Source organism: Pleurodeles waltl, chromosome 3_1 (genome assembly GCF_031143425.1).
Source record: "Pleurodeles waltl isolate 20211129_DDA chromosome 3_1, aPleWal1.hap1.20221129, whole genome shotgun sequence".
Classification (NCBI taxonomy): Eukaryota; Metazoa; Chordata; class Amphibia; order Caudata; family Salamandridae; genus Pleurodeles; species Pleurodeles waltl.
This window is the reverse complement of record NC_090440.1, coordinates 855,825,148-855,837,905: the sequence shown is the minus strand read 5'-3', so window position 1 is coordinate 855,837,905 and position 12,758 is coordinate 855,825,148.

Genomic DNA, 12,758 nt, shown 5'->3' with positions numbered 1-12,758 from the left:
ACCGAACTCTGGGAAATAAAGCAGCTACTGAGGGACATGCATAGGGACATGCGTAAACAGATGTAGATCCACAATTCCAACATGACCTCCCCAACAGGAGTGTTGAGAGTCATACACACCACTGTGAGCAAGACTTTTCCGAGCCAGTCTATCACTTCCTTTGGCTCATCAACAGCAGGCCCATCAACATCTGCCAGAGCTACAACCGGCCACAGACACAACACCCCTGCCTCTGTAGCAGCTGATTCCTCCCCCCCACCCACAAGCGGGGACATCCAGCAAAAGAATCCAGGAGATGTGGATGGCAAGACACCAAACACTGCCTACAACAACCCTTTTTCTTAAGGACCTCCTCTGTGTGTACCACATTCACTTTGTGGACTGATCCTAAACCACCTTCCATTTCCAATGGGGGGAGAACTCTGGACTTTGGACTTTAATGATGTGGCATCTACTCCAATGATTTAATGCACCATGACTGACCCCTTCACATATTTTGATTAATGTCATGTATATTTTCTGTTAGTCATAACTTCACAATAAAATCACCCATCACTGATTTATTGTCTGCTGATTTTGCTTTCATATTTAGCCATGTAGATATGACAGACCATTTGAACCATATGATGATGATCCGAGGTACTTGTTCAAGATGGGATATGTTGCATGTATACAGTTTCCAGCTGAGGATTACAAGCATCCCACACAAACACATACACAAAAGTGTCTGGTCAAACTAAAACATATATTATAGTGTTCAGCACATAGGTTGTTAATATGTGTGAACTACTTGAAATCATAAACAATTGATTCTTACTGAGTAAATTAACATATTTACAGGTACAGACCTCCAGTTCATGTAAGGAAGGGATTTGTCAGACATTGTCCCGTAGAATAGGCAAACATTGAAATGTTGAAACATTGAGCCTTATTACATATTGCACCAAAAGAATCCAACATCACATTATCCAAGATTTAGATACATGGCAGTACAGCAGTTCTGGATCACAGGGCCATTATGATCCAATGCTCATGCATCAGGTGGTATGACACAAACATATGTCAGTGTTTTGGCAAAGTCACTGTGGTCTATAATGATGAAGCACATCTACAGCTATATACAGGTTAGACAAAAATGTGTTTAGCCAAAGTGATGGATAACTGACTTGGTCATAAGCTATAGCTACATATTTTATGACCACATGATGACACACATGATGCACGAGGCCCGCTACAGGACACACAACAAGACCAATGGGCACTTCTGAACTTCTATCCAAACACTATGCAAGTTGTCTTGGTCTCATACACCCAAATTATGTGACCTACATTACCTGGAACAATCCATGTCCACTTCGTATGGCAGAACAGCAGCACAAACCTGCCAATGTCACAACTCTGAAATGCCCACATAAGGTCATGGTGAGGGTACCTGTACAAAAAACAAACGAAGGAGTATAGGCTTGAAACCATATAAATGAAACAAGTCACATAACAAGCATCCGGAAAACAAAGTACATTGCAATAATTCTGACACATACAAAGCAACATCATCAAGGTCGGGATGTGTCAAAAGCTATCTTATCAATCAGCCTGTGGCTGATCTTTGCAGTGTATCAGCTCCCTAGCTGTTTCAAAAACACTGAACTACACACATTCTCACAACTACAGTTCATTGTACAGTCACAAACATAACATCACATGACGTACTTACACTCATGAAAAGTAGCTGTGGATGAGATTATCTCACAAGTTAGCTTCTTCCTCTTCACCACTGTCATCTTCAGTTGACATTTCAGGATTCTGACCCAGTGGGACTGCAGGCTTCCCATCCTCTACAGTAGTATGTTAGGGATATTCCTCTGCAGGATAATGTGGAGCATGCAGCATGCCACAGTGATCTGACACACTTTCCAGGGTGAGTAGGGGAGGGCTTCACCAGTCCTATCCAGAAACCTAAATCCATCCTTCATGGGCTTAAATGCCCACTCCACTGCCCACTGAGTTCTTCCATGGGCCTCATTCAAGCAGGTTTCCCCTGGCAGAGTTGGTTTCCTCAGCAGCATCAATAACCAAGGACAGTTTGGATATGCTGAGTCTCCTGTTATGGAATGGGACATAAGTGCATCAATGAGTTCCTCAATTCATGATTGTAGCACCTCACATTGCACACATACACTCAGGACAGATGTGACTTACCAACCAGCCAGACCCTCTCTGGTTGCTGTTATGGTGCTGTTCCGCATTATGAAGAAATCATGGGCTGGTCCAGGAAAACAGGCACACACATTTGAGAAGTAGAGATCAGCCAAATAGACAATTTGCACGTTGATGGAATTGAAGTTTTTTCTGTTGTGATAAACTTGTTCAGTGGCCTGTGGTGTAACCAAGCCAAAATGTGTGCCATCAATGGCCCACACTACATGTGGGAGGCGGGCAAAACCATAGAACTCAGCATTCACATTGATGGCTCACGTAAGGGGAAACTGACTTAGCTGTCAATGTGCTTCAACATTGCTGATAGGAAATCTTCCAACACAAGACTGTGAGACTGAACATAGTTCAGTACATACCACCAGATAGGGCCACTGTATGATGGAAGGATCCTGTGGCCAGGTAGTGCAATACTGACATGACTTGTACAATGTGTGGTATGCAGTATGGATTACAGTTAGCTGGCATCAGATCTGGCTTCAACTGATGGCATAAATCCACTATTGTTTGCCTGTTAAGAAGGTACAGCTGGATGACATGGGGTTCGTCCATGGTCTGAAGGTCTGGCAATGGATGGTAGACAGGAGGATGTCACATACTCTCTCTCCCAGGCTACCTATGTGTGAAAATACATAATTTGGACATTAGTCACTGTGTCCACAGCAACATACATGATGTATGCCAACAATATCATGTGACAAAGCATTTCTGACTGGATAGACATGACACCTAGTTCACATCACAGCTGGCAACTACACATGGGTCAAATGGGCCCCCCATGGTTTTGAACACATGTGTCCACATCATGGATTCGGGTGACACCCAACTATGTGCTTCACAATTGCCCCCCAAAATGTGACTGTATCTTCTGACCGCCAGAAACACCATCAGATGTGATGGCTGTGTACCACTGTCATATGCCATCTGTGCCCTGAAACACACTACACTGGGGGTGGGGTAGTGGCACCTGCACAACAAGACAGATTGAGGATGTTTATGATGCTATTAAAGGTATATTGGGCCATATTTATACTCTGTTTGCGCCGGAATTGCGTCGTTTTTTTTGACGCAATTCCGACGCAAAACTAACTCCATATTTATACTTTGGCGTTAGACGCGTCTAGCGCCAAAGTCCATGGAGTTTGCGTCATTTTTTAGCATGGACACCTACTTTGCGTTAATGATATGCAAGGTAGGCGTTCCCGTCTAAAAAATTGACTCCGAGGCATGTGCGCCGTATTTACACTCCCGGGCAAAATTCACGCCCGGGAGTGGGCGGGTCAAAAAAAATGACGTACGGCCGCTTTTGCACCGGTTTTTAGCGCCTGGACAAGGCAGGCGTTAAGGGACCTGTGGACTCGGAAGGAGCCCAGAGGTGCCCTCCCATGCCCCCAGGGACACCCCCTGTCACCCTTTCCCACCCCAGGAGGACACCCAAGGCTGGAGGGACCCATCCCAGGGACATTAAGGTAAGTTCCAGTAAGTAATTTTTTTTATTTTTTTTGTGGCATGGGGGGGCCTGATTTGTCCCCCCCTACATGTCACTATGCCCAATGACCATGCCCAGGGGACAGAAGTCCCCTGGGCATGGCCATTGGGAAAGGGGGCATGCCTCCTGTCTTTGCTAAGACAGGAGTCATTTCTATGGGGGTTGGGAGTAGAAAAAAATGGCGCAAATCGGGTTGAGGCGAAAAATTTGCCTCAACCTGACTTGCCCCATTTTTTGGCGCCCAAGCTCCATATCCCCCTACGCCGGCGCTGCCTGGTGTACGTCGTTTTTTTTCACGCACACCAGGCAGCGCCGGCGGCTAACGCCGGCTAACGTCATTGATTAAATACGCCGCCCGCATGGTGCTTCAGAATGGCGTTAGCCGGCGCTAATTTTTTTGACGCAAAACTGCGTCAGCGCAGTTTTGCGTCAAAAAGTATAAATATGGCCCATTGTTTTTTGTGATGCATATAACACAGTCACATTCAGTCTTTAAAGCTGCCAAAATGGCAGATGCCTGACCTACTCCACTGGACATCAGGAACTGCCGGCGTCCGCAGGTGGAAGTCGTCTGGGTGGTAGGCAGCTCCAACCACGGCAGACACAGCCATAGACTAACGTTGTTGCTGTGGCGGTCACAGCCCAATGGCAGTGTCCGTCGGAAGTGATGACTGTGTATGTGGCGTACGTGTACACTGCATTGTGCAAAATCAGTCACTTGACTCCTAACACTGCTACCAGCAACACCTCCACCACTTCAGCTGCTTTGTGCCGCCTTTGGGATGCCACGTCCGGAAGGTGATAGGGCCCCTTCCTTCTCTCCAGAGGAGCTGGAGATGCTTGTGAGCGAGGCCCTTCCTTTCTATGGTCAGCTCTATGGCTCACCAGAGGAGCAGGTAAGTACCTCATAGGCAAAATTGACTGTTCAACACCATCCTTTCCCTCCTCACATGCTACAATGTGCCCCTGTTTGCCAGTTAGACTTCTTGTATACCAGTTGTTACATTCAGTGTGGCAACAAAGGGATGTACATGGTGCAAGTATTGGTGATCAGTATTATATGAAGTGTTCATTCACTTTGTGTTGAGTGATGTTTTTGGGGTCCTAGATCATCCTTGAGTTGTAAGCACATAACTAGGCAAGGAGATTTTGCTACCATACAATGACATTTCTTTGTTTATGATAGTTGTAAATGTTAGACAATGTGTATGTGCATGACAGCATGGACTCTGTATGGATCTTATTTGAGTCATTTGAGGATCTTGTAGGCAATGTGCATTGTGCCACAGATCATTTACTCCACATCTGGCCTTGTCAAACTGTTTTGGAAGTATATTATGACTCAGTGTGCCCTTCAGGTTGCCACACATGCCACATTGCTGATGGCAACATGCTGTACTGTCATGCATGGAAGTGATGGAAATATGAGTGGCATGTATTCTCTGTTTTGTCAGCTTGCAGAGACCAGGGCCTGTCAAATGTATCTCCCAGTATGGGACATAGACCAGGATGTGGGAGAGTCACTGTGGTTATGCAACTGTGGCACTGTGCCAACTCCGTGTAGACCTGCAGATCCCGTCAGGTGGCCAATATGAGACTCTAGTGCCAAAACGTGCCCTGAATGCCTCAGTCCATTGACAAGATTGGAAATTGGTCCTCAGGTAAATCCATGAACTAATCCATATAAGCATTTTGCATCATTGTCAATGTGTGTCTTTAACCTCTTCAGTGTGGGTGTCGGCCACTGGCCAACACCCGCATTAACTCCCTGGTGCAGGTTACGACCAGTGGCTGACACCAGGTAGAGGGTTAAAAAAATCCTCTGATGCATTGCATCAGAGAAGTTTTTTTAATTAAAAAAATTCCGGGAAACACAGAAGATCTTCCATGTCTCCCCCTGCCCCACCACCTGCTCCTTTGTGACGTCAGCATTCCACGAGGTGCGTTGATGTCACTATCTGTTTTCCCAACCAGAGCAGGAAGCGGCTGCTTCCTGCTCCAGTGGGAAAAACAGGCCCAAACGGGCGTTCCCGACGTCGGGAAGGCCTTGTTTCAAAGGGGAGATTCTCCACTTTCAGACGAGGCCTTCCTGGACAGGTTTCCTGGCACTGCATTGGAGGGCCAGGAAACCACCACTATGCACCAGGGATTTTGCTGTGTGGTATTGAGGGAATCGGAGAAGGAGGTAATGGAAGTGGGAGAACCAATAATGATTGTTGAACTGGGTGATAGATGTGCTAAAGACTGTGATGATTGGTATGTGACAAGGTGAATTAATAGTGTGTCTTTTTTGTTTTTTTGAGTATCTTGAGAGAACTGCTGATTGAGGGAAGAAGTGAAGGTAAGGTGACCTCCACTGCTGCAGGTATCACACACACCCACCAGCAATTGTGTGACTGTCTACGTAGGCTGGTGTTTTAGAGTAACAGTTTAGCCAGTAGCAGAGCCAGTAGCAGTAGCCAGTAGCAGAGGCTTGTGTTTTAGAGTGACAGTTTTGGCAGTAGCAGTCATCGTTGGATGACTGCTGCTCAAGCCCTAACTCGGGTTATAGTGGACAGCTCTGACGTAGGATCAGAGACTCAGACAGCAGATACTGAGAAAGCATCTGTGGGATAGGACAATGGCGCAGACTCTGGGAGTGATTTCTCAGTTGGAGGAGTCCCATTCGATAACTCCTCTTCCAGTGATTATGAGGGAAGTGATGAAGACAGTCCTGCTGTCCCTTCGCAAGTACAGTCTGTGCAGTGGAACAATAGTGGGTTAGCCCAACCCAGAGAGTAGGTGCATGCAGCGCCAAGCACAGAGAGAGTGATCTCTTAGGAGCTCCCCAATTTAGTTCATCCCCAAATTCCACTGCCCAAATTGTATTGCGGAGACATCAAAATTATCTATAACAAAAATTCCTGGTTTTGTAAGGCAGGCACCTGCGTTTTTGGTCCTGGGCTCAGCGGCCATATAGGGAAACCTACCAAACCCAGACATTTCTGGAAACTAGACATCAAGGGGAGTCCACAGAGGTGTGACTTGTGTGGATTCCCCAAAGTTTTCTTACCCAGAATACCCTGCAAATCTGAGATGTTGATTAAAAACTCAATTTATTTTTGCATTTCTGTCACGCAAACTACAGGAATATGCTGAGATCCACAAAATTCCTACCACCCAGTGTTTCCCCAGCTGTCCTGATAAAAATACTACCCCACTTGTGTGCCTGTACCTAGTGACGGCATCAGTAATAGATCTCCCCAGGGTCAACAGTTGCCCTCAAGTAAGGACCAAAATTGACCGTTGTGTGATCTATTGCTGATACGGGCACTAGGCCTACCCACACAAGAGAGGTACAGTTTTTATCGGGAGACTTGGGGGAATGCTGGATGGAAGGAAATTTGTGGCTCCTCTCCAATTCCAGAACTTTCTATCATCAAAATGTGAGGAAAGAGTATTTTATTGCAAAATATTGAGGTTTGCAAAGCATTCTGTGTACCAGAACCCAATGAGAGTGCCACAAGTTACACCATCCTGGGTTCACCAAGGTGTCTAGTGTTAAAAAATGCACAGGTTTGGTAGGTTTTCCTAGGTACCGGGAGAGCTAGAGACCAAAATCCACAGCTAGGTACTTTCCAAAAAACACATCAGTTTTTAATGTAAATATTTGATGTGTCCATATTGCGTTTTGGGGTGTTTCCTGTCGAGGGCACTAGGCCTAACAACACAGGTGAGGTACAATTTTTATCAAGAGACTTGGGGAAATTGTGGGTGGAAGGAAATTTGTGGCTCCTCTCAGATTCCAGAACGTTCCATCACTGAAATGTGAGGAAAAGGTGTTTTTTTGCCAAATTCTGAGGTTCGCAAAGGATTTTGGGTAACTGAACCTGGTGAGAGCCCCACAAGTCACACCCTTCTGAATTCCCTTTGATGTCTAGTTTCCATAAATATATAGGTTTGCTAGGTTACCCTAGGTGCCGGTTGAACTAATGGCCAAAATCCACAGCTAGGCACTTTGCAAAAAACACGTCCGTTTTTATTGGGAGATTAGGGGTAAGAAGAATAGCAGAACAATTGTTATTGCCTCTTGTCTTTCTCTACATTGTTTACTTCCAAATGTAAGACAGTATGTAAATAAGAAATCTATTTGAGAAATGCCCTGTACTTCACATGCTAGTATGGGGACCCTGGAATTCAGAAATGTGCAAATAACCACTGCTTCCCAACACCTTATCTTGTGCCCATCTTGGAAATACAAAGGTTTCCTTGATACCTATTTTTCAGTCTTTATAGTTCACCAAAGGAATTGCTGTATACCCGGTATACAATGACAACCATTGCAAGGTGCAGCTCATTTATTGGCTCTGGGAACCTAGGGTTCTTGATGAACCTAAAACCCCTATATATCCCTGCAACCAGAAAAGTCCAGCAGACGTAACGGTATATTGCTTTTAAAAATCTGTCATAGCTGTAAAAAATTATAGAAGAAAATGTGGCCGGAAATGGCTCTTTTTTTCACCTCAATTTCAACATATGTTTATTTTAGCTGTTACTTTCTGTAGGAAAACCTTGAAGGATCTACACAAATGACTCCTTGCTGAATTCAGAATTTTGTCTACTTTTCAGAAATGTTTAGCTGTCCAGGATGCAACATTGGTTTTAAACCTATTTCTGTCACTAACTGGAAGGAGGCTGAAAGCACACCAAAAAATAGTACAAATGGGGGTATGTCCCAGTAAAATGCCACAATTGTGTTGAAAAATGCGGTTTTCTGGTTTAAGTCTGCCAGTTCCTGAAAGCTGGGACAATGGTGCAATTTTAGCACCCTTTGGTGATGCCATTTTCATGGAAAGAATCACATGCTTTCATCAGCGGGCCTTTTTTCCCATTTTTCTGAAAAAAAAAAATGTAGCTGTATTTTGGCTAATGTCTTGGTCTCCTCCTGGGGAACCCACAAACTCTGGGTACATTTAGAATCTCTAGGTTGTTGGAAAAAAGGACGCAACTTTGGCGTGGATAGATTATGTGTACAAAAAGAAGGCCTAAGCACGCACTACCCCAAATAGCCAAAAAATGGCTCAGCACTGGGGTGGGGGAGGCCCAGCAGCTAGGGGGTTAACTCATGACAGGTCCCTTACTTCCACAGCTCTGTTGTCACCTTCACAGAAGTCGTATTTGTTCTGTACAGGCTTATTGCACAAATGACGGACCCACAGTGCAGACAGTGTGTACATTCCCTGGGCAGCCATGACATGTGACTCAGTAGCTTAGCTACATAGCAGAAATTGTACAATCCATACCTTTGTATGTTGGATGCCATCTCTGTAAGTTAGAAATATATGTCCAAAGGAGTGTTCTGTGGTACAGTTACATACCACAGAAACCTACCCTGAAATGATATGAGTCTGCATTTGGTAGGCCACATGTCCACACATGCACCGGAAAGACACTTTCTGTACCCACCATGTCAGCCCTTTCATTGTCACTCAAGAGTAAGGGTAAAATCTGTACTATGGTAGTTGCCTGTGGTGATTGTATTCAGTGAGTCAATCTTGCGGAGTGTAAATGTGTTTTTCTAGTCAAGCCTAAGGAGTTTGCCTTTCAGAAGCCACATTGGTGTGTAGTATTTCACTGTGGATCACGTTACAGTTCATGTTGCTGGACCATGGGCTACCTAATGTCAGTAGGTTTGCTTAGTCATTATAAGCCATGATCAGGGTAGTGGGTTAGTCTGCAGATGAATCCAAAAGTGGGTAGTCATGTCTCAGTACTTATTGTCATGTGTGCTTTACACTTGGGGTATGTGACAAATTGCCCATTTTGTGCTTGGTGTTTCTGACATGTGGTGCGACACAACCATTTGGGCAAAAAGGTGTGTTTGTAATTGCTTGATTTGTCTCTTGCATCCATATAGGTAAACACCCATCAGAAGAAGGAGATTTAGAGAGCCATCACCTAGAGGGTGAAGACCCTGGGGATCCATAGCCGGCGGAGCGTCCACTGTCGCAAGAGGTGGGAGGACCTGAGACACTTGGCCCAGAAGATCCCGGATGTCCAGCTGGGGCTGTCCTCCCAACTTGGGCAGGGCGCAGTCAGAGCATTAACCTCCCTAATGGCCTGCATTCTGGTGGTGGCGTACTCTGACCTTGATGTGAGTTTGACGGGACCACAGCAGCCACAAGGGGGTGAGTAGAAGGCATATTGCTACTGGTCACTTACCCAAGTTGATGTGTTAGGCTCTGATATCTCCCCCGAACAATATGAGGATGGGCCATGTGTGACACACAAGATGTGTCTTGCTTATTAGCCCAGGCACCTAGGACACAACTGAGTACAATCCACAAAAATATGCTTTCTAGGGACACCACATGGTTGTGTATGTTAATCAATGAAGTAATGTTTGTTGATGTAGTGGGTGTAAATTCTATGCAACAGACCACTACTCCTCAGTGTTACATGCCAAAGGAAAAAAAGAGATGGATTACTGTCCAGAGCCATGTGCCTGGTCAAGTGAATTAATTGGCATCTGCCTCCCAGACGCCACTTTTCTTCAGTGTGTGATGAGTGCTGCTTGCCTCACTACTGTCATGTGAAGGTGGCCATCATACATGTGACAGAACGTACATTGTTCTTTGGGTGCAGCTCCAAGTCAGAATGTACCCTTGGTAAGTGGGGAATGTCCATTGACATCCTTTGAGTGCCATCACTGTTGCCAACATTCCTTGTGCCGACATTATAATCCCTTTCTCTTTTGACAAAATGTGTACACTGCTGTTTCATGCATGGTCTACTAGTGTTCATGGGATGATTTCTGTATTACCTCACAAATATGTGCATGCCAATCTATTTTTGGAATTAGACATATGCAATAGAGCTACATTTCATGCGTTGCCCCAGACAGGAGTGTGTCACCATTGATTGTTGGGTCACACGTTCCATCACCCATAATTGCAAGTCATTTGGCATGTACCATTGCAGTAGGAATGAGGGACAAGACATGTAGAACTACAAATTTTGCACACAATGTGCTTTTCCATGCCATTGATGTAGCATCCTGTGGAAAAGTGCACTGCACATGTGTAAAGGGCCTAACTGTTGACATGCATCATGGAGTGACTTGAAGTTATTTTCTAATCCCATGTTGTGACTACAACTATTCACTCAGGGACATCTGGGTTTGCAGGACCAAAATGGAGACAGTGATGTAGCTTCCCATTGGGCAATATGTTGAGGGCTTTCTACAAGTACTTGACAATCCCTGGGCCTCTTCAAAATACAAAGGACTAATGGCTTCTACTGATGCAATCAGAGTATGTCATTGTAACAGGTGCCAGACAGTAGTGGTGATTTCCCTGGGGCTAGCTGATTCACTGTGGTGTGGATTTTAGAGACATATCTCACAATTTGCACATTTTGCCTACAGTGTACATTTCCATGCTAAATGTGTTGTATATCTGAGCAACATTAGTTATGTAGTTTGTTGCTGGGGCCTATTTGATGTCATGGTAATGTTTGCTAATCTCAGCTGTTGTTCAAGTGTGATCAGGAACATGTGGTGACCTTATTCCTCTTTGTGTTTGCAGCATCAGTTCAGGCAAGTAAGGGAGACAGGGCACAGCCACGTAGGGAAGCATCTGACCACGGTACCTACAGTCATTACACCACTGACATGGAGGGACCCAGTTGCCCGGAGAGTGAGTTGAGTGCCACAGAGGACACAGGATCAACCTTGTCATCATCCGATTCCACCTCCAGTGGCCACTCCCTAGTGGTTGCAGACCCATCAGGACTTGCTTCTGTACCATCCTTGTCTGCCAGCCCCAGCTCTATCGCCACCCTCCCTGTTGCTCCCCACGCAGTTGGCCATGCCTGCTCACCCAAGAGGGTGGGCGTCTCCCTTGACCCAGGCACCTCAGCCCCAGCCCCTGTGACCCCTGCTGCCCTGAGTGAGTAGGCTATGGACCTCCTGAGGAGTATCTCTGTGGGTCAGACTACCTTTCTGAATCCCGTCCAGGGGTTCGCAAGCCAACTTCAGCAGACAAATGATTTCCTGAAAGGCATTCATAGTGACATGTTTCGGATACATAGATCTTTTCAGGCTCTGGCCTCCTTACTTATGCAGCCATCCACCCATGAAATCTTCTCCCTTACCACCTCCTTCTTCTCAATCCAAATTCCCTATTTACCTACCTGTCCCATGCACCTACCTCAACACACACAAGCAGCACACATCGATACAAAGACCACAAGACACACCAGCACACAGGCACTCAACATTCACTCACAGAAACCACATCACCCACCATTTCACCAGACATCCAACCACCCCGCTGACCCACACACCTCATCAACTATACCCACAGACACCACCACAATACCCAGTGATACATCCACAAAACACACCATACAGCCAGGCAATAGCTCACAACCCACAGACCCACGCACCTCAAACAAAATACCCCCAGACACCAGCACAACACCCACAGACACATCCACAACATCAACCATACCCAGAGACACCACCCCAAAACACAAAGATACATCCATCACATCCACCATACCCACAGTCACCACCCCAACATACACAGACACATCCACAACATCCACCATACCCACAGACACCACCCCAACAAACACATACACATCTACCACTCCCACATCACCCAGCACCTCCACCTCCCAGCCCCAAGACTTGCAAACGCTCACACTCACACACAACAGACACCACCCAAACTAAAGCGTACCTCACATATGCACACACCCAAGGCATCTACACCCACAGACAAGCCCACCACTACCTCAACCTCCAAATCACCAAACCCTTTAGATGACCTTACCTGTTTTCACAAACAGAGTTTCCTTTTTAACCTTGCCCTTTCCCTTTTTACCTCCAAACCCCTCCCAAACCCGAGGCCCTCACCCACATCTCAACTCATCCCTTCCACATCCAAGTCCTCCCCTGCCACGCCTGCCCCCCGCAAGCACCCATAACCCTCACCCCAAGAAGAAGCCCACCCCACCAAAGAAAAAATTAATCCTCCTAAAACAAACCCCACCCATCCCAAATCTGGTC